The sequence below is a fragment of the Caretta caretta genome, chromosome 5, assembly GCF_965140235.1.
Source record: "Caretta caretta isolate rCarCar2 chromosome 5, rCarCar1.hap1, whole genome shotgun sequence".
NCBI classification, from domain to species: domain Eukaryota; kingdom Metazoa; phylum Chordata; order Testudines; family Cheloniidae; genus Caretta; species Caretta caretta.
In genome coordinates, this window is record NC_134210.1 from 131,494,996 (window position 1) to 131,522,635 (window position 27,640).

General features: G+C 47.4%; 1 long non-coding RNA gene across 2 annotated transcripts in view; it reads left to right on the forward strand.

Annotated features, from left to right (window-relative positions):
• LOC142072239 (uncharacterized) overlaps positions 1–24,492 on the forward strand; it is a 28,383-nt gene extending 3,891 nt beyond the window's left edge. The window contains exons 2-4 of one of the 2 annotated variants that reach the window (XR_012668682.1): positions 17,468–17,643; positions 18,025–18,244; positions 19,109–24,492. This is a non-coding gene — a long non-coding RNA (uncharacterized LOC142072239). Of the gene's footprint in view, positions 1–17,158; positions 17,644–18,024; positions 18,245–19,108 lie in introns of those variants that run through there. The other variant, XR_012668681.1, reaches the window with a different exon arrangement.
• The last annotated feature ends 3,148 nt before the right edge of the window (positions 24,493–27,640 follow it).

Here is a 27,640-nt window from a genome sequence, read left to right on the forward strand (position 1 = left end):
GCTCTAGGCAGATCTAGGGTTCAGAAATAAATATAGAAATGGGGATGGGTAAGACTTTGACTTTCAGGTGCTTCCTTCTAGATTTTTCTGCACCTTCTATAAATCGAGTCACACCAAACTCTCACCATCCTGTTCCTTTGGAACTGCAAAATCTTCCGGCTGGCAAAAACTCACAGTCCCATAGAACAGGGGCAGGTATGGATACTGCATCTAAAACTTTATCACTGGGCTGCCGTGCTCAGAAACAGACATGATTTCTCAGTGTGAATGATAAGCCAGTATGGATGCAGGATACAGCCAGCAACGGTTCCTATACAGGACTGCATGTAAGCACCTGCTTATAGAAATCAATGGGACTTCAGCACATGCTTAAATGTTGTGCCGAACATGGATGGCCTTAAGCATGTGCTTAAATCCTTTCCTGAATTAGTGCCCACGTGAGATGTCCCCACTTTATAAGATGGCTTGGGCACAAGGATGACACCCACCTCTCTGAACCCACTGTTTGGAATGAGGTGCGCTGCCAGCATGGTCTCTATACTGGATACTACATTGTTATAGAATAATTACCCACCTCAGACAGAGATTTAACTGCAAATAACATACTTGGGTCCCTTCAGCAGCTTCACACACAATATGGCCTTCCTGATAAAGTAATTTACAAATTAGACGCTGCTTACAAAATCAGACATAAAAATACAAGTGTCACAGCACGCTGTTACTGAAAAAGTTATTACTTTCTCATTTTTACCATATAATTATAAAATAAATCACAACCCTCAGGCTGAGAAACACTGATCCAGTGTACAGAGCAGTATAAACAAGTCACTGTATGAAATTTTAGTTTGTACTGACTTCCAGGGGCGGCTCTACCAATTTTGCCGCCCCCAAGCAGTCGCCGCCAAATTGCCGCCGCACTCGGAAGAGCGGCGGACCTGCCGCCGACTTGCTGCCTTGGGACACGGACTGCCGCCCCATTCTCAATGCCGCCCCAGGCACCTGCTTGGAAAGCTGGTGCCTGGAGCCGGCCTTGCTGACTTCACTCGTGCTTTTTATGTAGCCTGTTGTCAGGGTTGAAAGTAACTTAAGGGACTTACCAGTACGCAGGGCCGGGGTCCTGAGCAAGGTTTGCCGGGGAGGGGAGGAAGGGGCTCAACCGGAAGGGGCGGGACCTCAGGTGGAAGGGGCGGGGCTGGGAGCCCCGGCAGCGATTTAAAGGGCTGGAGCCCCAGGCCCTTTAAATCGCCGCCGCTACCCTGGGGCTCCAGCTGCGGTAGCAGCGGCCGGGAGCGGGCCCCCTTTAAATCACCACCACAGCGCCATGGTGGTGGTAGCGGCGGCGACTGCCAGGACCCCAGGACCCTTTTAAATTGCTGGGCCCCAGGGACGCTGCCCCCTGCTGGTACGGCTCTTACCGGTACACCAAACCGGACCGGCTTACTTTCACCTCTGCCAGTTGCAAAACTAGACAAATGTCTAGATGAGTTGATGAACCCCTTGGAAGAGCTCTGCATGCCCTGGGTTGAGAACCACTGCCTTAGTCTGCCAGCTGTGATCCTTTAAAAACTACTCAGCTTAGTTATGAGGGGCTGAATCGGGAGCTGAGGACCAAGCCAGCTTCCGAGTCCATATATTTCAGGTAAATTAAGTCCAGCTCCTTTTCAGCTATTCTGGGAGATGACTTCCAAAGGTATGCAAGGAATGGCACCTCTCCCTTTTTTCTGATTTATGTTTCGTAAAGAAATCATTTTAACCATTTTTTTCCTGCTGAACTTTTACTTTCGGGCTTGTCTACATATGGGGTTACTGAGGAATAGCCACCGTGCTTTAAATTCACACCCACTTAATCCAAATTCATTTTCAACTACAGACAAGCCCTTAGAAATCCTGGATGAGGAATATAAATCGGGTCTCACTTTGTTTTGTTGGAGGAGCTCTGGGAGGGGCCAGAGATGCCTATTGAGCTCTAAAATCTTAATGGAAAGGCAGGGCTGTGGAACCTTTAACAAAAGCTTCACTTATCCAATGTGTTAGTTAAGCCTTAGTTAAATGAATATTAGCAAAAATCAGAGATTTAAGCATCATCCCGCAATATCCCTTCTCCTCACACTTGTTCAGGTTTTTTTCCAGCCTCTTGTGAGGTCCCCATTTCACTAGTTCTCCAGCCACCTAAGGACTTGTCTGCACAACAAAAATTACCCACTGCTGACAAGAGGTGCCAGCATGGGGTGTAGCTGACCACATGTTAGCTGCAAATAGTGTAGGCAAGGATGAATCATGTTGGCGCAGTTTCAGAAACTGGGTTTAAAACTGGAACAGATTTTAATGAACGTTCCTTAAACAGCACTGAACACGGTGTGTCCTTGTCTACCCTTGCAGAGGAACCGTGTGCCCCCTTTGCCAGCAATGGGTAATTTTTTTACAGTGTGAATCAGGCTAGAGAGTCTTTTGATGGATCCTGAATTTCAAATGTAAAGAAAAAGCAGAACCTACGAACTTTTCTTCTTTAGCCTTCTCAGTCCTTCTTTGTATACAAAATGAAAGAGCAACACAGGACAGAAACCTCAGCTTTATTCCTTCTTCAACCCGCCAGGTTGTCTTTAGCACTAAGGCCAGACTACAAGGACAAGCGCCAATTTCCAAGCACTGACATTAACACTATTCCAGGCAGTGCATCAAAGGAAAAGGCCCCTTTAGTGCACCTGAAAAATATTTAGTCATCCTAACCGAACTGGGCAGAGTTGGCAGTTGGTTGTGAGCCTTTCCTAAGATAATTACTTTTAAGGACCCTGGCTGCCCTCAAAAGAGGTAGCTTGGAGGTGGGGAGGGGAAGAGAGAGGATAAAAGGCAGCTGACCTGGCTAGAGAAGGAGCAGCGGTTTGGAGGTCCCCCATGAATTTGCTGCCATTTGTGGCCTGCTGGCTTCTTTCAATTCTCACTCTCTTTTATAAAGTTAGCTTGAGGATTTACTCCATTGTAAGTCACCCCTTACCCTGGCTGATTGCCATAGACCTCACCCCAATGTAGTGCCTCATCCTTCTACTGTGAAAGTCCATATTTAAATGCCAGGCCAGGCCGGGCTGACAACACAGGCTCCTGAGGCCTTTATGGGGCAACTGTCACTGCAAAAAGGGGCACATTAGTAGCCTACGATTGGCACCCTACGGTGGCTTGTTACAGTAGCACTGTCACTACCCATCCCAACGTTATGTAGCCCTACAATCCACGGTGCCTTCTCCACAGCTAGTGGTATAGTCCCCAAATTGTAATTCTCATGCCCAGGCCCTGGAGAGCCCCGCTTGCCTCCCACCTGGCCCAAACCCCTTGGTTCCCTTCCACAACATGGGGGGAGGCCAGAGTTAACCCCAGAAATCAACGCACGCTGGTATAGCACCAGTGATTTCACTTGAACAGACACAAAACCTCAGATTTTGTCAGGGATGATCCTGGGGCCCCTATGGGGAGTCATGGCTGGATCCCCAGCAACAGTACAACTGACCAGGTCCCCACCACTCACGTGTACAGAGTGACCTGACAAAGAGCCCATACAGCCCCCCAGCCCTGAGTCCCAAAGTTCCCGCTTTGCATTAAGCGGTGGTGGCTGGGTGGGGTGTGAGCTTGGAGTGGTGAATCCCACTCTCTGCTGCATCTCCAGGTGCTGGTGATAACCTGCCCATGCTCCAGCCTGCTCCCTGGCCTTCCTGAGCCCCAAGTCTGGGCTGCATTTTGAGCTGCTTCTCACAGCAGCAGCAACAGGTGTCCTCCGGAGTGACATCCCCTTCCTCCATTGGGAGGCAAGCTGGAAGCAGGTAGCCAGGGTGGGATATCCTCCCAGGCTTCTGGGGAACGCTCCCCTTTCTGTCCCAACCCTAATGAATCAGGGCTTGCTAGGGTAGGGCTACCTCCAGGGGCATGTGGAGTTGGGGCTCCTTTCCAGCCATTTCCTAAATGGAGCAGAACATCATATTTTGAAATGTGAGACATAGGCTTCCGACGGGTCCAGAGGGACACTTGGGTGTCTCTATAATACCACACTCACGTTCATCCTTCAGTCTATACCACTGTCTCTAAACAGAGGGTGTGTGGAGGACGAAGGAGGGAAAGCAGACAGGCCTCTCAATTGTTCCCCAGAGTGTCAGCTTTCAGCAAATTAAAAAAAGGAAACTTGTAGCTTATAGGTTTGTAAAGAAAAGCTTGAAAACATGACTTGAGTGTAACCACTTCAGCCATGTCTGCCTGACTTTGAAGAGAGCCTGAAACAAGAGCTGAGACACAAATTGCCCCTATGCGTCTCAGTAGGGGCTAAGTATCAACACTGTTAACTATTTCCCTGCTCTTTAAAGCAGGTCAGAAAAGAGAGGAAGCATCATTATGTGTGGTTTCAGAGTAACAGCCGTGTTAGTCTGTATTTGCAAAAAGAAAAGGAGTACTTGTGGCTAACCAATTTATTTGAGCATAAGCTTTCGTGAGCTACAGCTCACTTCATCGGATGCATACTGTGGAAACTGCAGAAGATATTATATACCCAGAGACCATGAAACAATACCTCCTCCCACCCCACTCTCCTGCTGGTAATAGCTCATCCAAACTGACCACTCTCCTTACAATGTGCATGATAATCAAGGTGGGCCATCTCCAGCATAAATCCAAGTTTAACCAGAACGTCTGGGGGGGAGAGTGGGTAGGAAAAAACAAGGGGAAAGAGGCTACCTTGCATAATGACTTAGCCACTCCCAGGCTCTAATTAAGCCTAAATTAATAGTATCCAATTTGCAAATTAATTCCAATTCAGCAGTTTCTCGCTGGAGTCTGGATTTGAAGTTCTTTTTGTTGTAAGATAGCGACCTCCATGTCTGTGATTGCGTGACCAGAGAGATTGAAGTGTTCTCCGACTGGTTAATGAATGTTATAATTCTTGACATCTGATTTGTGTCCATTTATTCTTTTACGTAGAGACTGTCCAGTTTGACCAATGTACATGGCAGAGGGGCATTGCTGGCACATGATGGCATATATCACATTGGTGGATGTGCAAGTGAACGAGCCTCTGATAGCGTGGCTGATGTTATTAGGCCCTGTGATGGTGTCCCCTGAATAGATATGTGGGCACAGTTGGCAACGGGCTTTGTTGCAAGGATAGGTTCCTGGGTTAGTGGTTCTGTTGTGTGGTGTGTGGTTGCTGGTGAGTATTTGCTTCAGGTTGGGGGGCTGTCTGTAGGCAAGGACTGGCCTGTCTCCCAAGATTTGTGAGAGTGTTGGGTCGTCCTTCAGGATAGGTTGTAGATCCTTAATAATGCGTTGGAGGGGTTTTAGTTGCGGGCTGAAGGTGACGGCTAGTGGCGTTCTGTTATTTTCTTTGTTAGGCCTGTCCTGTAGTAGGTGACTTCTGGGAATTCTTCTGGCTCTATCAATCTGTTTCTTCACTTCCGCAGGTGGGTAGTGTAGTTGTAAGAATGCTTGATAGAGATCTTGTAGGTGTTTGTCTCTGTCTGAGGGGTTGGAGCAAATGCGGTTGTATTGCAGAGCTTGGCTGTAGACGATGGATCGTGTGGTGTGGTCAGGGTGAAAGCTGGAGGCATGTAGGTAGGAATAGCGGTCAGTAGGTTTCCGGTATAGGGTGGTGTTTATGTGACCATTGTTTATTAGCACTGTAGTGTCCAGGAAGTGGATCTCTTGTGTGGACTGGACCAGGCTGAGGTTGATGGTGGGATGGAAATTGTTGAAATCATGGTGGAATTCCTCAAGGGCTTCTTTTCCATGGGTCCAGATGATGAAGATGTCATCAATATAGCGCAAGTAGAGTAGGGCGTTAGGGGACGAGAGCTGAGGAAGCGTTCTTCCATAAAAATGTTGGCATACTGTGGGGCCATGCGGGTACCCATAGCAGTGCTGCTGATCTGAAGGTATACATTGTCCCCAAATGTAAAATAGTTATGGGTAAGGACAAAGTCACAAAGTTCAGCCACCAGGTTAGCCGTGACATTATCGGGGACAGTGTTCTTGACGGCTTATAGTCCATCTTTGTGTGGAATGTTGGTGTAGAGGGCTTCTACATCCATAGTGGCCAGGATGGTGTTATCAGGAAGATCACCGATGGATTGTAGTTTCCTCAGGAAGTCAGTGGTGTCTCGAAGGTAGCTGGGAGTGCTGGTAGCGTAGGGCCTGAGGAGGGAGTCTACATAGCCAGACAGGAACAGCCAGCATGGATTCACCAAGGGAAGGTCATGCCTGACTAATCTAATCGCCTTCTATGATGAGATTACTGGTTCTGTGGATGAAGGGAAGCAGTGGATGTATTGTTTCTTGACTTTAGCAAAGCTTTTGACACGGTCTCCCACAGTATTCTTGTCAGCAAGTTAAGGAAGTATGGGCTGGATGAATGCACTATAAGGTGGGTAGAAAGCTGATTGTCGGGCTCAACGGGTAGTGATCAATGGCTCCATGTCTAGTTGGCAGCCGGTGTCAAGTGGAGTGCCCCAGGGGTCGGTCCTGGGGCCGGTTTTGTTCAATATCTTCATAAATGATCTGGAGGATGGTGTAGATTGCACTCTCAGCAAATTTGCGGATGATACTAAACTGGGAGGAGTGGTAGATACGCTGGAGGGCAGGGATAGGATACAGAAGGACCTAGACAAATTGGAGGATTGGGCCAAAAGAAATCTGATGAGGTTCAATAAGGATAAGTGCAGGGTCCTGCACTTAGGATGGAAGAATCCAATGCACTGCTACAGACTAGGGACCGAATGGCTAGGCAGCAGTTCTGCGGAAAAGGACCTAGGGGTGACAGTGGATGAGAAGCTGGATATGAGTCAGCAGTGTGCCCTTGTTGCCAAGAAGGCCAATGGCATTTTGGGATGTATAAGTAGGGGCATAGCGAGCAGATCGAGGGACGTGATCGTTCCCCTCTATTCGACATTGGTGAGGCCTCATCTGCAGGACTGTGTCCAGTTTTGGGCCCCACACTACAAGAAGGATGTGGATAAATTGGAAAGAGTCCAGCGAAGGGCAACAAAAATGATTAGGGGTCTAGAACACATGACTTATGAGGAGAGGCTGAGGGAGCTGGGATTGTTTAGTCTGCAGAAGAGAAGGATGAGGGGGGATTTGATAGCTGCTTTCAACTACCTGAAAGGGGGTTCCAAAGAGGATGGCTCTAGACTGTTCTCAATGGTAGCAGATGACAGAACGAGGAGTAATGGTCTCAAGTTGCAGTGGGGGAGGTTTAGATTGGATATTAGGAAAAACTTTTTCACTAAGAGGGTGGTGAAACACTGGAATGCGTTACCTAGGGAGGTGGTAGAATCTCCTTCCTTAGAGGTTTTTAAGGTCAGGCTTGACAAAGCCCTGGCTGGGATGATTTAACTGGGAATTGGTCCTGCTTCGAGCAGGGGGTTGGACTAGATGACCTTCTGGGGTCCCTTCCAACCCTGATATTCTATGATTCTATGAATTGGGTATGGGTCCTGCTTTTGAGTAGGGGGTTGGACTAGATGACCTCCTGAGGTCCCTTCCAACCCTGATATTCTATGATTCTAAGTCATTATGCAAGGTAGCCTATTTCCCCTTGTTTTTTCCTATCCCCCCTCCTCCCCAGATGTTCTGGTTAAACTTGGATTTATGCTGGAAATGGCCCACCTTGATTATCATGCACATTGTAAGGAGAGTTGTCAGTTTGGATGAGCTATTACCAGCAGGAGAGTGAGTTGGGGGGGGGGGGGGGGCAGAGGGTGAGAAAACCTGGATTTGTGCTGGAAATGGCCCAACCTGATGATCACTTTAGATAAGCTATTACCAGCAGGACAGTGGGGTGGGAGGAGGTATTGTTTCATATTCTCTGTGTGTATATAAAGTCTGCTGCAGTTTCCACGGTATGCATCCGATGAAGTGAGCTGTAGCTCACGAAAGCTTATGCTCAAATAAATTGGTTAGTCTCTAAGGTGCCACAAGCACTCCTTTTCTTTTTGCATCATTATGTGGAAATCTATCCACTGACAGGGGCGTCAGGTTTGTAGAAATTTTGGTGGTGCCCAGAACACCCAGAACTCCCCCCTGCCTAAGGCTCTGGAAGGGAGTTTGGGGGGGCGAAGGGGTCTAGGGTTCAGGCGATTGGGGTGCATGAGGGGGTGGGGATGCAGAAGGGGTGAGAGGTCAGGCTCTGGAAGGGAATTTGGGTGCAGAAGGGGTGAGAGGTCGGGCTCTGGAAGGCAGTTTGGGTGGGGGAGGGGGTCTGGAGTGCAGGCTCTGGGAACGAGTTTGGGTGCTGGGTGCAGGCTCTGGGCGGGGGGGAAGTGCAGGGGTGTGTGTGCAGGCTCTGGGAGGGAGATTGGGGACAAAAGTAGGTGCGGGGGACGGGTGGGAGTGCAAGAGGTAGTTGGGGGAGGAGGTGTGGGGTGCAGGAGGAAATTTGGGGGCCGAAGGGTGTGTTTGCAGAGGAAGTGTGGGTGCAGGCTCTGGAAGTGGATGGTGGGGGTTCGATACTTACCTGGGGCACCCTCTCCGGCAGCAGCTCCTAGGCGGGGCAGGCCGGGGGGGGGGGGGGGGTCTCCTCACGCTGCTGTCTCCAGGCACCTCCCCTGCAGCTTCCCATTGACCGCAGGGGCATGTGGGGTGGGGGCAGCGCGCAGCGGCACAACCCCCTCACACGGGCTGCAAGGACCTGCCAGCAGCCACGTGGAACGAGGGCGCAGGAAGCCGCTCAGCCCCGCTGCGCTGCTGGGTGGCGGCAGGAGCCCCCCGGCTGTTTTAAATCGCCCAGGGGCGGCAGGTGGGGCCGCGGGAAGCGCAGGGGGGGTGCGTGTATGTGTGTGGGGGGGAAACTTTGCTGGAGCCGGCCCCCTGGGACAGGAATATTCCTGGTGCCCGGGCCCCACGGGCCCATAGAACTCGCCGCCCATGACCACTGATTCTGCGTGGCCATGCATTTGAGACAGCTCCCTGACAGCACAGGGTGAGGGGGGCGGGGGGGCACCAAAGGGAGGTGCGACTGGTTACATTGTCCAGAAGTGGTGCTCAGCATTACCAAGAGTCTTGGGCATGCTGCTCTATACCATAGATTACTCCTCAGTCTCCAGCACTGAGGATGAAGAATGTTGCTGTTCCCCATGGCAGATGGAAGGTTCATGTGACATACTGTACACTATGCATCATCTATTTACATCTTTTTTTACATTACTCACAGATGGCTTGGCATAATTACTTTTTTTAAATAAAAACAACAAGATATCCAGACTTTAACATTATTTTCCTGGGCCCACAGTTATACACTTGTGGGACCAAATGCTGATGTCTCACTCACACCCCCCCCCCCCCCCGCATTGACTTCAAGGGAAAGGTTGGCTGAGTAAGGACTGAAGAGAACAGAGTTTTGGCAGTCAAACAAAAATTCTCTGTCTCAGGGCACATGACTCACCACTGTGCTGGCGCCTCCTTCTGGTCACTCTGGGGAGTAGCTCTTGAGGCCAATGCCCCTGCCCACAGTGCACATGCTGGTGCTCTGACTCTAGTCTGCAGCCCCTCTCGCTCCAGGACTGCATCGTCCTCTTTGTGACTTCGCCTTCCAGCTAGGCGACTCAGTGTTCCTTCTTCCAGGGTTCCGTTTGCCGACAGTCCTAGGCAGTCTGCCCATTCACTGCCCCAGTGCCACTCCCTCAGTGGCCAAGAGGGGAACCCAGGCCCACCCTCCACTCCAGGTTCCAGGCCAGGGAGCCTCAGCTCAGCAGTCCTGGGCTAGACAACTGGTGGCTCCCCATACAGGGAGGAACCACAATCTAAAGGGGAGGTTTCAGAGGAACAGCCGTGTTAGTCTGTATTCGCAAAAAGAAAAGGAGTACTTGTGGCACCTTAGAGACTAACCAATTTATTTGAGCATGAGCTTTCGTGAGCTACAGCTCACTTCATCAGATGTTTACCGTGGAAACTGCAGCAGACTTTATATACACACAGAGAATATGAAACAATACCTCCTCCCACCCCACTGTCCTGCTGGTAATAGCTTATCTAAAGTGATCAACAGGTGGGCCATTTCCAGCACAAATCCAGGTTTTCTCACCCTCCACCCCCCCACACAAATTCACTCTCCTGCTGGTGCTAGCCCATCCAAAGTGACAACTCTTTACATAGTCAAGTCGGGACACATGACCAGCTCACATCTCCACAGCCCAGTGACCCCCGCACACCCATCTCAAGGCCACAACGCTCTCTACACCCCATGTTACCTGCGGGAAGGGACTCTCTATCCTTTTCTCCATGGGCCTGTGTCATAAATATAAAGGGAAGGGTAACCACCTTTCTGTACACAGTGCTATAAAATCCCTCCTGGCCAGAGGCAACATCCTGTTACCTGTAAAGGGTTAAGAAGCTCAGCTAACCTGGCTGGCACCTGACCCAAAGGACCAATAAGGGGACAAGATACTTTCAAATCTTGGGGGGAGGAGGGGAAGGCTTTTGTTTGTGCTCTTTGTTTACCTTGTTGGTTCTCTCTTGGGACTGAGAGAGGCCAGACAGAAATCCATCTTCTCCAACCCATCCTAATCCAAGTCTCCAATATTGCAACCAGTATAGGTAAACCAGGCAAGGCGGATTAGTTTATCTTTTGTTTTATGTGAATTTTCCTGTGTTAAGAGGGAGGTTTATTCCTGTTTTCTGTAACTAAGGTTTTGCCCAAAGGGGGATCCTCTGTGTTTTGAATCTGAATACCCTGTAAAGTATTTTCCATCCTGATTTTACAGAGATGATCTTTACCTTTTCTTTTCTTTTTTTTAAAATCCTTCTTTTAAGAACCTGACTGCATTTTCCATTGTTTCAAGATCCAGAGGTTTGGGTCTTTGATGATTTCATACCAATTGGTTAGGAGATTATTCTCAAGTCTCCCCAGGAAAGGTGAGGTGTAGGGCTTGGGGGGGGGTATTTTGGGGGAAGACGTCTCCAAGTGGTCTCTTCCTTGTTCTTTGTTTAAAACACTTGGTGGTAGTAGTATACTGTTCAAGGACAAGGCAAAGTTTGTACCTTGGGGAAGTTTTTCCCCTAAGCTTATTCTTACTAGCTTAGGTTGTCTTTCATATGGGTGCCCACATCTGTACCCTAGAGTTCAGAGTGGGGAAGGAATCCTGACAGCCTCCCCGCACTGTATTTCATAGAATCACACACGATTATTGTGGAAGGGACCTCAGGAGGTCATCTAGTCCAAACCCCTGCTCAAAGCAGGAACCAACACCAACTAAATCATCCCAGCCAGGGCTTTGTCAAGCCAGGCCTTAAAAACCTCTAAGGAAGGAGATTCCACCACCACTCTAGGTAACCCATTCCAGTGCTTCACCACCCTCCTAGTGAAATAGTTTTTCCTAATATCCAACCTAGACTTCCCCCACTGCAACTTGAGACCATTGCTCCTTATTCTGTCATCTGCTACCACTGAGAACAGCCTAGCTCCATCCTCTTTGGAACCCCCCTTCAGGTAGTTGAAGGCTGCTATCAAATCCCCCCTCACTCTTCTCTTCTGCAGACTAAATAAGCCCCCTCAGCCTCTTCTCATAAGTCATGTGCCCCAGGCCCCTAATAATTTTCGTTGCCCTCAATGGACTCTCTCCAATTTGTCCACATCCTTCCTGTAGTGGGGGGGGGGTGTCAAAAACTGGATGCAATTCTCCAGATGTGGCCTCATCAGTGCCAAATAGAGAGGCATAATCACTTCCTACTATCTGCTGGCAATGCTCCTACTAATGCCGCCCAATATGCCATTGTCCTTTTTTGCAACAAGGGCACACTGCTGATTCAGATCCAGCTTCTCATCCACTGTAATCCCCAGGTCCTTTTCTGCAGAACTGCTGCTTAGCCAGTCGGTCTCCAGCCTGTAGCAGCACATGGGATTCCTCCCTCCTAAGTGCAGAACTCTGCACTTGTTCTTGTTGAACCTCAGATTTCTTTTGGCCCAATCCTCCAATTTGCCTAGGTCACTCTGGACCCTATCCCTACCCTCCAGCATATCTACCTCTCCCCCCAGCTTAGTGTCATCCGTGAACTTGCTGAGGGTGCAATCCATCCCATCATCCAGATCATTAATGAAGATGTTCAACAAAACTGGCCCCAGGACCGACCCCTGGGGCACTCCACTTGACACCAGCTGTCAACTAGACATCGAGCTATTGATCACTACCTGTTGAGCTTGACAATCTAGCCAGCTTTCTATCCACCTTATAGTCCATTCATTCAATTCATACTTCTTTAACTTGCTGACAAGAATACTGGGAGACCGTATCAAAAGCTTTGCTAAAGTCATGATATATCACGTCCACTGCTTTCCCCTCATCCACAGAGCCAGTTATCTCATCGTAGAAGGCAATCAGGTTGGTCAGGCATGACTTGCCCTTGGTGAATCCATGTTGATTGTTCCTGATCACCTTCCTCTCCTCCAAGTGATTCAAAATGGATTCCTTGAGGACCTGCTCCATGATTTTTCCAGGGACTTAGGTAAGGCTGACTGGTCTGTAGTTCCCCGGATTCTCCTTCTTCCCTTTTTTAAAGATGTGCACTATATTTGCCTTTTTCCAATCATTCGGGACCTCCCTTGATTGCCACGAGGTTTCAAAGATAATGGCCAATGGCTCTGCAATCACATCAGCCAATTCCCTCAGCACCCTTGGATGCAGTGCATCCAGCCCCATAGACTTGTGCATGTCCAACTTTTCTAAGTAGTCCTGAACCTGTTCTTTCACCATTGAGGGCTGCTCACCTCCACCCCATACTGTGCTGCCCAGTGCAGCAGTCTGGGAGTTGACCTTGTCTGTGAAGACTGAGGCAAAAAAAGCATCGAGTACATTAGCTTTTTCTACATCATCTGTCACTAGGTTGCCTCCCCCATTCAGTAAGGGTCCCACACTTTCCCTGACCACCACCTTGTTGCTAACATACCTGTACAAACCCTTCTTGTTATCCTTCACATCCTTTGCTAGGTGCAACTCCAGTTGTGTTTTGGCCTTCCTGTTTACACTTCCTTCCTGCACACTCGAACAATATTTTTATACTCCTGCCTAGCCATCTGTCCAAATTTCCACTTCTTGTAAGCTTCCTTTTTGTGTTAAGCTCACCGAAGGTTTCACTGTTAAGCCAAGCTGGTCGCCTACCATATTTGCTATTCTCTCTGCACATTAGGATGGTTTATTCCTGCGCCTTCAATAAGGCTTCTTTAAAATACAGCCCACTTTCCTGGATTCCTTTCCCCCTCATATTAGCCTCCCAGGGGATCCTGCCCATCAGTTCCCTGAGGGAGTCAAAATCTGCTTTTCTGAAGTCCAGGGTCCGTATTCTGCTACTCTCCTTTCTTCCTTTTGTCAGGATCCTGAACCCGACCATCTCATGGTCACTGCTGCCCAGGTTGCCACCCACTTCTACTTCCCCTACCAGTTCTTCCCTGTTTGTGAGCAGCAGGTCAAGAGGAGCACAGCCCCTAGTCGGTTGCTCAGAACTTGCACCAGGAAGTTGTCCCCAACACTCTCCAAAAACTTCCTGGATTGTCTATGCACTGCTGTATTGTTTTCCCAGCAGATGTCAGGGTGATTGAAGTCCCCCATAAGAACCAGGGCCTTTGATCTGGAAACTTCTGTTAGTTATCTGAAGAAAGCCTTTTCTATCTCATCCTCCTGGTCTGGTGGTCTATAGCAAACGCCCACCACGACATCACCCTTGTTGCTCTTGCCTCTAAACTTAACCCAAAGACTCTCAACAGGCTTTTCTCCAGTTTCATACTGGAGCTCTGAGCAATCACACTGCTCTCATAGGGCTGGTCTACACTATGGGGTGGAATCGATCTAAGTTACGCAACTTCAGCTACGTTAATAATATAGCTGAAGTCGATGTACTTAGATCTGCTTACTGAGGAGTCTTCACGGCAGTATGTCGACAGGAGATGGTCTCCTGTCGATTCCCCTTGCAATTCTCACTGAGGTGGAGTATCGGAGTTGATGCTGGAGCGACCGGCAGTCAATTTATTGCATCTATACTAGACACAATAAATCGACCCTGGCTGGATCGATTGCTGCCCTTCGATCCAGCTGGTAGTGTAGACAAGCTCTTCAACTCCACCTTTTCTCCCCCACCTGTCCTTCCTGAACAGTTTATACCCATCCAAGACAGTGCTCCAGTCATGTGAGTTATCCCACCAAGTTTCATTCCAGTTACATCATAGTTCCTTGACTGTGCCAGGACTTCCAATTCTTCCTGCTTGTTTCCCAGGCTTCTTGCATTTGTGTACAGGCATCTAAGATAACAAGCTGATTTTCCTACTTTCTCAGTATGAATCAGGAGGCCTCCTTGTTGCACCCTCCTCCTTGTGTTTCCTCCCGGTATCCCACTTACCTCTGGGCTTAGGTTGCTGTCCCCCAGTAAACCTAGTTTAAAGCCCTCCTCAGTAGGTTAACAAGCCTGCTTGCAAAGATGCTCTTCCCTCTCTTCGTTAGGTGGATCCCATCTCTTCCTAGCACTCCTTCCTGGACAACATCCCATGGTCAAAGAATCCAAAGCCCTGTCTCCGACACCACCTGTGCAACCACACATTTATTTCCACAATTTGATGGTCCCTACCTGGTCCTTTTCCTTCAACAGGGAGGATGGACGAGAACACGACTTGAGCCTCAAACTCCTTTATTCTTCTTCCCAGAGCCACATAATCTGCAGTGACCTGCTTAAGGTCATTCTTGGCAGTATCATTGGTGCCCAAATGGAGAAGTAGGAAGGGGTAGTGGTCCGAGGGCTAGATCAGTCTTGGAAGACACTCCGTCACATCCTGAATTCTAGTTCCAGGGAAGCAGCGCACATCTCGAGATTCCTGGTCTGGACAGCAGATGGATGACTCTGTCCCCCTTAAGAGGAAGTCCCCAGCCACCACCACCTGTCTCCTCCTCTTGGGAGTGGTGGTCATGGAACCCCCATCCCTAGGACAATGCATCCCATGCCTTTCGGTCAATGGGGTCTCCTCCTGATCCCTTCCCTCAGATGACTCTTCTGAATCATTCTCCACCATAATACCTGTGCAGAGAGTCTGAAAACGGTTTCTTACCTCTATCAGTATTGGGGGTACATGGGTTCTCCTCTTTCTTCTCCTGGAGGTCACATGCTGCCAATTTTCTTTCCCATTCTGCACCGCCCTCTCTGATTCTTCAGCATGCTGTGCCTGCAGTAACAAATGCTAACTTCTATCCAGAAAGTCTTCATTTCTCTGATGCAGTGCTGGGTTGATACTTGGGTCTCTAGTCCTTTAACCTTCTCTTCCAATATGGAGACCAGCTTGCACTTCGTACAGACAAAGTCACTTCTGTCCTCTGGGAGAAAGAGGAACATGGCACATCCTGTGCAGGTCGCTCTCCCTGGCAGCCGGGTGGGGAGCAGTTCAGAGCCTCTTCTGCCTGAGAGAGCCTGGCTGGGCTTGGCTGCCAGGGACAGGGGCCGAGTATGCCGGGGGATGGAGGAGGTTCTCTCCAGATGTACCAGCTCAAATGCTTCCATCCTCTTCCCAGGGAGTGACTGTCCCCTTCCCAGCATCCTCAGGCTGGGACTTGTTTTATAGGCCAAGCCTGCTCCTGCACAGGTGAGCTTCTCTCTAATTAGCTGCTCCCTCCAAAAACTCCCATTTGCAGCCTAATTAGCTGATTGGGCTCACCTGGCCCAATTTTGCTCTTGCAAGGCTAGTATGGGGAGCTCACCCCATCACAAACTACAAGTCAGGTAAGGCTCACAGGAAAATATAAGCAAAGGCAACACTAAAGCAAAATTATGTGCTGCTAGCCAAAGGGGCTCCAGAGAATTACAAGGCCATATATATCAGCGGGGGGCCAGTATTGGCAACGCCAAATCTTCAAAAATTATGAGTCAGGTCCCATGCATCATGAGTCTGGCTTAAAACCATGAGGCTTAACAAATAATAATAAATGTTGGTTTATTTTTCTTTTCCTTCTGCTTTCTGAGCCTTTCAGTCACACTGATGTCATAGTTTCAAGGTTTTCTCCATAGCCACAAGGGGCGCTTGCTCTATTTTAAATAAAAGCTGAGATTCTTATATCATCACGACTCCAGGTGCTGGGACTTTACATAAGCAATCCAATATTGTGAGATTTGCAATAAAATCACAAGAGTTGGGGAGGCTGATGTACTAAGAAGAAATTTAGGTCCTTTTGTAAAGGGAAGGGGATGAAATTAATGACAGAACAAGGAGTAATGGTCTCAAGTTGCAGTGGGGGAGGTTTAGGTTGGATATTAGGAAAAACTTTTTCACTAGGAGGGTGGTGAAGCACTGGAATGTGTTACCTATGGAGGTGGTGGAATCTCCTTCCTTCAAGGTTTTTAAGGTCAGGTTTGACAAAGCCCTGGCTGTGATGATTTAGTAGGGGATTGGTCCTGCTTTGAGCAGGGGGTTGGACTAGATGCCCTCCTTAGGTCCCTTCCAACCCTGATATTCTATGATTCTATGGCTCAAGACGCTTCTTCAGTCCATCCTCTTCAAGAAAGCTAAAGATATTTGAACCATCAGGGAGTAAAGAAGAGGCTGTGACGTTACACTCCATATTCTTCACAAAAATATTGTTAGGATATGAATATGGCATAACTAAGATATATTTTATGCAAGATGGGTCATGTGAGGTATCATTGAAAAGGGTATGATTTACTGAATGTGTTTATCCAATTTGTATACATGTATCATTTCTGTATCTGACGTTAGGAATATTGTCTAAGTAACAATTACAACTGTGTGGGTACGTGCTTGGGAAATGCCCAGCAGACAGTAAGCAATCAGCCTTAATGGGCCAATAAGAAAAGACAATGGATCTTTGAAGATGTGGATTTCCCATCTTCCCAGGAGTTCCTTCCTGTGGAGCCTGCAAATAAACCTTGTCTCATGGTTGCCCTGACACTGCAAGATCATGTGATAATGTCACTTGGTACAAACTACCAACTTGGACGCTGCTGGTACTTTTCCACTGGAAACAAAGGCTTCCCGCCTTAAGTAAATTCTATTTAAGGCTGGGAAGTGTGGGGGGAAAATCCAGTGGGCCTAAAACTTCCGAAGTAGGCCTAAAACTTTAGTCATCTAACTGTGTGTGTAAAAGCGTAAATAGAGACTAAAAAATTTCACTGTAGGGCAGTTGCAACAGAACAACTTAGGAAATGTAACCCTAACACTTAGAAATTAGGGAAGACTCGCTAACCACAAAGAACAACCTGTCAGTAACAGGAAAAGCTTGTTTGCTATATACTAAATAAGGAAAACTACTGTTAGAGCCTATACTATATGCCAAATAAGGAAAACGCTGGTTAAAGGAAGTGTGCTTAAGAAATTGTGGTTTTCAGCTGTATAAACTCCTGTATTTTCTGCTTATGTAGCGCAACTATAGCTGATTCTCCCTGTATATGTATACTTGAACAAAGGTGCTTCAGGCGTTTCTGATTTCAGACGCAACACGTGGTTAATTTTCCACCACAGAAGGAAGGCATTCTGGACTTTCTTCCATTGCCAGCCCAGAAAGGAAGACTGCTAAAAACACCTGAAGGCAAAGGCAGGGTGGAGTCCAGACTGAGACAGGGGTCCAGTCTGTAAAGAGAAATAACTGGAACTCTGAGATACAGAAGCTCTGCAACTTGCCTAAAACAACATTGAGGGTGAGAAATTACATTTTGTAACCTATTTCTTGAGTGTATTAAGCTTAGCTTGCGTGTTGTGTTTTATTTGTTCAGTAATCTGCTTTGTTCTGTTTACTATCCCTTATCATCAATTTAAATTTACCTTTTGTAGTTAATAAACTTATTTCTTGTTTATTTCAAAACCCAGTTTATGCAATTCATGTTGAGGGGGTGGGGAAAGGAAGAAGCTGTGCATATTTCTCTCCACATTGAGGGAGAGGGCAAATTTCTATGAGCTTGCACTGTGCAGATTTTTCTATACAGCACAAGACAATATTATTTTGGGTTTACTCCCCAAAGGGGGTGTGAGTGCTGGGTGAATCCCTGAGCTGATCTCAATGTCTCTGTGTCCATTTGCAGCTGGGTGTGTCCGTGCTGGAGAAGGATTGATGGCCTGGCACAGTAGAACAGGGTGAGGAAACCCAGGCTGGTGGAACAGGCGGAACCAGTGGGACCCTGGTGGCATCCTGAATGGAGGGGGTCTAACCCATCACAGACGCACAAACAGCTAAAGGCAAAAGTTGCCCCTGTGCAGAGGAGACAAGAAAGGCCTGTGCACTCCTGGATGAGGATGATGGAGGTGGGGACCAGAGCTGGTGGGGTATGGATGGCATGGTCGGGGGGTAAGTGAGAAGGGATTTCCAGTTAGTGAACCAAGAATGTTCTGAGCTGAGGGAGCTGTCAGGTCTGACCACTGTCCAGGGTGACAGTGCACCAGCTCCGTGAGTGCGCTGCCTCCACTCTAGTGCACCATCTGCTGAGCCTGAGCTGGTTCAGGTTAGCCCTGTCCTTACTCTACACAGGGGTGAGGGATATTGGGACGATTGCTGCCACCCTCAACCGTCAACGGAAGCACCTCTGGGCAGAGATGCTCTTCAACTGACTGAGGGAAACTATGGGCATCGTCCCTGTAATGCAGACAAGGCCGCATCTGGGTTAGAGAGGATGGGAAACCCCGAGCAGAGAGAGGGACAGGAGAAGATACTGGAAGGAGGAGAAAGAAGATGGGGTTGAAAGGACACAGTTTGCAGGGTCAGGAAAGCCCTAGTCATGGGTGGGGAGGAGAGAGAGAGAGTGTGTGCATGTAGGGGAATGAAGCTCCAGGAGGGGAAAAGACAAGGCTGGGATTCAAAGAAACACAGGGGGAATCTGGAGAAGGGAGGCTAACATGTGCCACCAGGGCGAGACAGAGGAAGAGAAGAAGAGAATATGACCATAGACAGCAAAGGGGAGGAAGGGGGATTAAAGTGGAAAATTAAACAAACTGAGGAGGAAAATAAAGCCCCAGAAAGTCTCTCACACCTTGGAGAAGGTTGATTTGTGTTTCTCTGGGATGGCCCAGGTTCTAAGGCCAGGTCCTAAGGGTGTATATTTACAGATTAATTAAAAACCCTCCAACCAGTCCATTTCTGACATGGCTTTCCCCTTTCCACTTGGACTGCAGCACTCCATCTTCACAACAGCCAGGCTTGCTGAAGGCATGAACAGGAAGGAAGAGAGGCAGCATGGCCCCAACGTACAAGGCACTGAGCTGGAATTCAGGAGACCCGAGTCTCCCATCTCTGCCACCTACCATCTGAGACATCCTGGGCAGGACTTTTCACCTCCGGGCCTACGATTGCCCTTCAGCTTGTTCATTTAAACTGACAGCTCTTTTGGTCAGGGACTCTCTCTCTCACTGCAGGTACATCTTTGCGGCAGAACGAACCCAGGTGACTGGGGAGCAGCCACACTGCAAAGCCCTGCCCATGTTGCTGTCTCCTCACTGGTGTTGCGCTCCCCCATGTGCATCCCTGGTTCTTCTGGGGGCATGTCCCAACATCCTTTGTGCTGCAGTAAGCCGAGCAGCTTGTCATTCCCTCCCAGGGAATCTGTCCCTTCTTCTGGGCACATAAGGACTTGAGGGAAGATATTAGAGGACACTCTGCACTTGAGAGATTTAGCTGCAACCTACCTGCAGGGGGAAAGTTAGAGCAGTGACCGGGCTCTAATCCACACCCCTCAGCAGGGTCAGCTAGCCCGGGCTGAAAACTCTGCCAAACCTGGGTATGAGCTTTTTGTGTGTGGATGTGAGGAGGGATTAGGGATAACACCAGAGTAGGCTCCTGAGTTAACTGCAGTGCAGACATAACTTATGTGTATGTACAGTGCCTAGCACTGGGGGTGGGAGGAGGCGTCCTGCTCCTGACTGGAGAGTCCAGGTGTTACTGTAATACAAATAATAATACTAGATGAAATAGTTACAGAGGTGCAAGAATGTATGCACAGGAATATGGGGATGAAATGAAGGGTATATTTTTAGGCTGAATGGGGAAAATATTTCTGACAGTGAGCTGTTAAGACTGTGGAATAATCACCGAAGGGAATGTGCATACACCCTATCCCTTGTGATATTTAACATTAGACTGGACCAAACATTATGTAACATAGTGGTTGGTGGACCAGTGAAAGACTGGGTATTTAATAAGTCTTTCCCAGCTCAAACTGGTGTGATGTGAAGGCTGAGAATCCATATTCACGTTAATTAGATAAAGCTAACCTGTTGACCTTCTCTGTAGGAAATCTGGTGATTTGCCTATTGGTTATTGCTTTATGTTTCTAGCAAGCAAACATCTCTCTTTACTGATGGCATGGTGGGTGGATGGAAAGCTAGTTTACATTTTCACATTGGTTTTACTCCTCTGTAAAGCCTACTCAGCGGTGACTAATCCCAAATTGATTCACCTTTCCCATTCGGAGCACTTCATTTTCACCAGATTTTAGTATTTAATTCAGGTTAACCATTTGCAGACTATGTGCTGGGCATATAATATATTGTACATACATTGGCTGGCTCTAAGGTGGTACCAAAAATATTGCTCAAGTGTGACAACAATTCCTGAGGTTCTGATCTATTGCTCAAGGCAATATAACACAAATGAAGGAATTATTTTTATCTCGATAGTCAGATTTGTATTATCACTGCTCTCAAAGACAAATTATTTTGTTATAATGACCCTAGGCAGACGAAACTCACACAAACATAACACATAAAAGAAAGTAGAAAATGCAAAAGAAATGATAGGTAACATCTGAATAAGAAGGAAAATTACCTACACTATGTACATTGTGCACTGCAGACTGGTGAGGTAACCATCCTTGTTTGATCATACACTGGGTTCATTTGTGAAGCTTCCAGAAGTGCCAGTGGATCATGTAGGGCTAAGTATGTACACAAGCAGGTTGTGATGTCAAAAATCTTCACACCCAGGAATGATTCTGCCAAGGAAAACCCAGTATAGAATGATCCAGAAAGCCTGGCAGTCTGAGAGGAACTTCATCAACCTGATTCCAAACATCACTAGCAGTATGAGGAGCTACCAGCTCCCTCTTGACCAAGATAGGCTTAGGCCCAGACAGCACAGAAATGTAGGAAAGGGGGTAACTGGGGCATCTGCACCAAAATCCTGTAGGCAAACGCGGCAGGAGTCCAGCACTCAGTGGGTCCCCTGGAAAATGGCACTCAGAGGCAAGGATCACAGCCCGAGAAGGTCCCTCCCTCAAATTCTGGACAACCTTGCTGGCAGGTGAGAATGTGGGATAATTCACTTAAGTACCACTCATGCAACTAGCAGAGCTAATCCTGCACCTCCTTGCCACTGCTCTCAACGAACTGTGATCCCAGGACCTGCCTGCTTTGCCACTGGATCTCTCCCTCTGGTTGGAACTCACTCCCCACGCTGCAGCTTCACGGCTTGGACTCCACAAGGCATGGTGAGTCCAAGCCCTATTCCAGCTCCTTAGCCTCCTCTGGCCCTTAGCAGGATTCCCCAGAGACTTCCTTGGAGCACTCCCTTTCAGGCTCCTTCTGGGCCCTTTCTTACTGCCTGTCCCAAGGTCAGGACTCCTTAACAAAGGACTATTCATTCAGGCCTCTCCTGAGCTGGATTCCCGTGGCCTCCCTTTCTCCTCCCACGGCAAGAGAACTTCTCTCTCCTGCCCATAGGAGATGGCAACTTCCCACAGTTTCACCCTCAGAGCAATCCAATTGCCTGAGAGGAAGGGGTTTAGCTGAGCACTGTGGCATTCGCGTCCAGTTTCAAAGCTGCAGCAGCACTGGAGAGGTAGCACTGCCCTGTTTGGGTTCAGTATGGTAGTTTTCTTTTTCTAATGATACATAGAACTGGCTGAAAAACTGGATTTTTCCCATTTGAATTTTCATGGGAAAAATCCCCCTTTGAATTTTTACTGTTGAAAAATGCCAATTTTCCCCCGGGAAATTTCAAAGCTGTGGGAAAGTGGGTTCCCCACCATGTTTCACTGTTAAATGTAACTTTAAAGTATTAATGTTATTTTCTCCCTGAAAGTTATACTATTAATACTTTGTTCCTGTTTCCCAACTGGGAAAAAAGAAGTCAGGAAATTGGAAAAAGTTGATTTTGCCACACTTTCTCCCGATTATCCAACTTTTGCCAATTGAGTAATGGTCAGATAATGGGAGGGAAACCCACAGATATGAAATTAAAATTTTCAAACATTTTGAACATTTTCAGGCTCCCCCACAAATTTTTACATTTAGAAAAAAATTGTTATTCCCCCCAAATTTGTTTTCAGAAAGATCTGGGAAATAGCAAAGTTAGTAAAAAACTATTTTTCCACAAAAATATTCATTTTCAACTCAATCCTATTTTCCAGCTAAAAACCTTAATCGGAAAATGTTTGACCAGCTCTAGCTATATTCGTTACATAGAGGCAGGTATAAATAAATAATTTAGAATTATCTTTGTTGATAATCTACCAGGAGTGCAACAGACATTATCAATGAAATTTCAATTAATTTCTTATTACTCCTGTATTTATTCTGTACAAATTCTGTTCTGAGGTACACCAGTATCACTCAGGAGTAACAGCTCTGAAATCAATAGATTTATTCCAGATTTACACTGGTGAGTCTCAGAGCAGAGTCTGACCAGGAGTAAGGCAAGACATTTAAGGATCTGTAGTGTTAACTTGAGTCTCGGCTCCTTTGTTCCAACACAAAGGAGCTCCCCTCTCACACGTCTCTGCCTCGTACTCATAAGAACAGCCATACGGGGTCAGACCAATGGTCCATCTAGCCCAGTAGACTTGTCTTCCAAGAGTGGCCAATACTAGGTGCTTCGGAGGGAATGAACAGGACAATTATTGAGTGATCCATCCCCTATTGTCCAGTCCCAGCTTCTGGCTGTGGGAGGTTTAGGGACACCCAGAGCATGGGGTTGCATCCCTGACCATGTTGGCTAATAGCCATTGATGGACTGATCAGATTGATGGACTGGATCAGAGCTCCGGTATGAAACTGCAGAAAAACCTGAGTGTCTCTGGATTAAGTTTAGAAGTGTGAGCAACAAGAGTGATGTAGTGGTGGGAGTCTGCTATAGACCACCGGACCAGGGGGATGAGGCTTTCTTCCGGCAACTCGCAGAAACTACTAGATCGCACACCCTGGTTCTCCTGGGCGACTTTAATCATCCTGATATCTGCTGGGAGAGCACTACAGCGGTGCACAGACAATCCAGGAAGTTTTTGGAAAGCGTAGGGGACAATTTCCTGGTGCAAGTGCTGGAGGAGCCAACTAGGGGGAGAGCTTTTCTTGACCTGCTGCTCACAAACCAGGAAGAATTAGTGGGGGAAGCAAAAGTGGAGGGGAATCTGGGAAGCAGTGACCATGAGTTGGTCAAGTTCAGGATCCTGACACAGGGAAGAAAGGTAAGCAGCAGAATACAGACCCTGGACTTCAGGAAAGCAGACTTCGACTCCCTCAGGGAACTGATGGGCAGGATCCCCTGGGGGAATAACATGAGGGGGAAAGGAGTCCGGGAGAGCTGGCTGTATTTCAAATAATCCCTATTGAGGTTATAGGGACAAACCATCCCGATGTGTCAAAAGAATAGTAAATATGACAGGTGACCAGCTTGGCTTAACAGTGAAACCCTTGCGGATCTTAAACATAAAAAAGAAGCTTACAAGAAGTGGAAGATTGGACAAATGACCAAGGAAGAGTATAAAAATGTTGCTCGGGCATGTAGGAATGAAATTAGGAGGGCCAAATCGCACCTGGAGCTGCAGCTAGCAAGAGATGTTAAGAGTAACAAGAAGGGTTTCTTTAGGTATGTTGGCAACAAGAAGAAAGGCAAGGAAAGTGTGGGCCCCTTACGGAATGAGGGAGGCAACCTAGTGACAGAGGATGTGGAAAAAGCTAATGTACTCAATGCTTTTTTTGCCTCTGTCTTCACGAACAAGGTCAGCTCCCAGACTGCTGCGCTGGGCAACACACCATGGGGAGTAGGTGGCCAGCCCTCTGTGGAGAAAGAAGTGGTTAGGGACTATTTAGAAAAGCTGGACGTGCACAAGTCCATGGGGCCGGATGCGTTGCATCCGAGAGTGCTAAAGGAGTTGGCGGATGTGATTGCAGAGCCATTGGCCATTATCTTTGAAAACTCATGGCGATCGGGGGAAGTCCCAGACGACTGGAAAAAGGCTAATGTAGTACCCATCTTTAAAAAAGGGAAGAAAGAGGATCCTGGGAACTACAGGCCAGTCAGCCTCACCTCAGTCCCCGGAAAAATCATGGAGCAGGTCCTCAAGGAATCAATCTTGAAGCACTTACACGAGAGGAAAGTGATCAGGAACAGTCAGCATGGATTCACCAAGGGAAGGTCATGCCTGACTAATCTAATCGCCTTCTATGATGAGATTACTGGTTCTGTGGATGAAGGGAAAGCAGTGGATGTATTGTTTCTTGACTTTAGCAAAGCTTTTGACACAGTCTCCCACAGTATTCTTGTCAGCAAGTTAAAGAAGTATGGACTGGATGAATGCACTACAAGGTGGGTAGAAAGTTGGCTAGATTGTCGGGCTCAACGGATAGTGATCAATGGCTCCATGTCTAGATGGCAGCCGGTATCAAGTGGAGTGCCCCAGGGGTCGGTCCTGGGGCCGGTTTTGTTCAATATCTTCATTAATGATCTGGAGGATGGTGTGGATTGCACTCTCAGCAAATTTGCGGATGATACTAAACTGGGAGGAGAGGTAGATACGCTGGAGGGTAGGGATAGGAAACAGAGGGACCTAGACAAATTGGAGGATTGGGCCAAAAGAAATCTGATGACGTTCAACAAGGATAAGTGCAGGGTCCTGCACTTAGGATGGAAGAATCCAATGTACCGCTACAGACTAGGGACTGAATGGCTAGGCAGCAGTTCTGCGGAAAAGGACCTAGGGGTGACAGTGGACAAGAAGCTGGATATGAGTCAACAGTGTGCCCTTGTTGCCAAGAAGGCCAATGGCATTTTGGGATGTATAAGTAGGGGCATAGCGAGCAGATCGAGGGACGTGATCGTTCCCCTCTATTCGACATTGGTGAGGCCTCATCTGCAGGACTGTGTCCAGTTTTGGGCCCCACACTACAAGAAGGATGTGGATAAATTGGAGAGAGTCCAGCGAAGGGCAACAAAAATGATTAGGGGTCTGGAACACATGACTTCTGAGGAGAGGCTGAGGGAACTGGGATTGTTTAGCCTGCAGAAGAGAAGAATGAGGGGGGATTTGATAGCTGCTTTCAACTACCTGAGAGGTGGTTCCAGAGAGGATGGTTCTAGACTATTCTCAGTGGTAGAAGATGACAGGACAAGGAGTAATGGTCTCAAGTTGCAGTGGGGGAGGTTTAGGTTGGATATTAGGAAAAACTTTTTCACTAGGAGGGTGGTGAAACACTGGAATGCGTTACCTAGGGAGGTGGTGGAATCTCCATCCTTAGAGGTTTTTAAGGTCAGGCTTGACAAAGCCCTGGCTGGGATGATTTAATTGGGGATTGGTCCTGCTTTGAGCAGGGGGTTGGACTAGATGACCTCCTGAGGTCCCTTCCAACCCTGATATTCTATGATTCTATGATGATCCTCCAGGAACTCATCACCTCTTACTATTAGAAATGACTTGTACAGCACTTAAAAATGCCAGATTTTCAAAATAGTTCAGCACCCAGCAGCTCCTATTGAGGACAAAGACTGAGCTCTTTTGAAAATCAGGTTCTTGCTGCACAAATAGAAGGACACCGTCCACACCCCAAAGAGCTCACTCGCCGGGGTTAACAAACAGCAGGGGCGTGTGAGGTCAGACAGGACAAGGGTTACAGAAATAAACCCATGAGGTTACTCACTTTGTGTGTGTGCACTTCTAGCTGCTTACACGGAAAGTGTCATTATTATTGACTGACTTGGCTCTTGTTAGCACCGAGGATGAAGTGAGTCATCAGGAGAGATTTGAGTCCAGAGCAGGGTTTGCCAGAATCTGAAGGCTATCCTGGCCAGGATTTTCCAAGTCTGAGTATCAATGACTTGGGGTTGCCAACTCTGGTGATTTTATTGCAGGTCTCTTGATATTTGGTGGTGTTTTTCAATCCCTGGCTCTTGGACTCATGTAAGGATTTCAGATTTCATTTTTTTAAAAGGACGTTTCTAGCCCTCAGGTTTGTGAAGAAAAGCTTGAGAACACAAACCGTAAAGGCTCAAAAAGGTGCAATGAAAAGGAACCCAACACTGATGATTTTAAAAGTCCCGGGGTTTTTGAGATGATGCTTGTGGCAGGCAATCCTGATGACAGTGATTAGTCCAGCTTCTCCAGGTGTGGCTCCAACTTCATGCAAATAGTCTATGGTACACCCAGACACCCTGGTGTGAATATAACCATGGCTTTTGTAGCTCAGTGCATCAGGTTGTACCACTTGAATTCCATGCCCAGTATTCTCACTGATCTATATAAACAATTATCAAACCAAAAGACACAAGCTTCAGGGAAGCCAATACCCTAAACTAAAGCACTGCTTGCCCCCATTACCATGGGATCCAGAGGAACAAAGCCATTGAAGGGTTTTTTCAGTTTGCTGTGCACAGGAACTACAGTCAGTGGGTTAACAACTCCAGGACTTGATAATTTAGCTGGCAACTGCAGATTCTCTTTACAGGCACTTCTGCTCAGGTATTTATCCAGGGTAATTGGGTTTACTGGAAAAGACATTCCCTTGAAATCAGGGTGTAAATTTCAGAAAGATGTAAATCTTCAACTATCCTATCAAAGTTGTGATTTTTATTCAGTTTTCTTTTGGTCCTCAGCATTGTACGCAGGCAGGGAAGGGGCAGGGGAAATAGCAGAATAGGAAGATCCCTGGAGAAAACATCGAAGCAGGGAACTGAAAGATTTCAGGTTGATTGAGGAGAATTTAAAAAAAAAAAAAGGCTATATGAAAAAAAAACAAAACATCCAAATTAAAGCAGCTCATTGGTGACACATACTTTGCTAAAGAGTTTATTGGGTGTTTTTCATATGTATTTGGAGTAAATCTACATTAAAATCTCTCAAATTTTCTATATGACTTGGGGAACAAATGCAACAGATTTTGGCCAAGCATCCTACTAACTTCTAGTGCCCAAGCTGGAGGCATGATTTTGAACTACCACCTATAGGAACATATCTTCGGGGTACGCAGGAGCCACTTCCGCAGCCAAAAGCTGTTTACTCAAGAGGGCTTGCAATAAGTGGTTGTTACTTTCCAGTATAAAATGTGACAATGTACAAGTTGAAATGGAAGCCCTTCCCAGCTCCGTCTATTGCAAATGTAGCAAGTAAATTTCCAGAAGGGGGAGGGAGAGATAAGATTTTGAATATGATGCACAACATATGTCAGTTTGAAGCTGAACAGCTTTCTGCACCAAATATTCTAGCCAAACGATTAGTAACACCTGATATACCCACTGCTCCTCATTAGTCACCTGCCAGCAATGAGCAATTGGCTTCATATTAGCACTTGCTACTCTCTTTCCTCCCACCAATTAAGCATCTGTTAATCATGAGAAACAAATCATCTTCTTGGAAAACAAGGGACAAACATTGAGGTTTTGTAATAAAATGGAACATTGTAAATAATCAGTAAGATGCTTTGAGAAAGTTAATAGTTTTTTTT